Source organism: Sander vitreus, unplaced genomic scaffold, assembly GCF_031162955.1.
Source record: "Sander vitreus isolate 19-12246 unplaced genomic scaffold, sanVit1 ctg450_0, whole genome shotgun sequence".
Classification (NCBI taxonomy): Eukaryota; Metazoa; Chordata; class Actinopteri; order Perciformes; family Percidae; genus Sander; species Sander vitreus.
In genome coordinates this window covers 40,001-40,642 of record NW_027595560.1, presented here as the reverse complement: position 1 = coordinate 40,642, position 642 = coordinate 40,001, and the positions used below count along the sequence as shown (strand labels likewise).

The 642-nt window shown below is 42.1% G+C and overlaps 1 pseudogene across 1 annotated transcript in view; it reads left to right on the top strand.

Moving 5' to 3' along the window:
• The first annotated feature begins 201 nt into the window (after window positions 1-201).
• LOC144514105 (scavenger receptor cysteine-rich type 1 protein M130-like) overlaps window positions 202-642 on the top strand; it is a 20,996-nt pseudogene continuing 20,555 nt past the window's right edge. The window contains exon 1 of the transcript XR_013501258.1: window positions 202-342. The product of XR_013501258.1 is annotated as a scavenger receptor cysteine-rich type 1 protein M130-like (transcript). The remainder of the gene's footprint in view (window positions 343-642) is intronic.

Here is a 642-nt window from a genome sequence, read left to right as displayed (position 1 = left end):
GTTTAACGAGGCAGAGACAGAGACAGATATGTAGTGCTTTTAATTAGTTGTTTCATGTTTACACACTCACGCAAGACAAGTAGAGTTAAACTTTGGAAACAGGGGGAGTGTTTCCTACTTTGTCGTCAGAATATCTGAGTTCTGAGTACACGGGCTAAATGAGATGTAATCCAGTAAAGCTCCGCCTCTTCCTGTATGCAGATCCAACCTGAGGTTGGCACATGTGATGATCAGAGCAGAGAGCAGTCAGACGGGAAGACGGACGCAGAGAGACCCTCCACCTGAAAATGGATGACCTGCTGCTGCTGCTGCTGCTGCTGCTGCTGCTGCTGTGGAGCTCAGGTACCGCTCTGCTTTAAACATCGTCTCTTCTTATCATTCATTGATTCTTTATTTCCTCTCAGACACAAGAAGTGTGTCGTGGCTTTATAACACACCAACGTTTCAGTTGCAGTGTTCAAACATTTAATATTCACATATCGATCTGTAAATCAGAGACAGAGAAAGAAAAGACAAAAAGGGAAAATGGATTTAGTCAAATCGTTAGAATCCTTCAGATTTTCATCAAATCAAACCACGTTTCTGATTCTATTTTCAGTCCGTTGTTGTTTCTGTAACATCGAACCGTAACCCTAATTATTT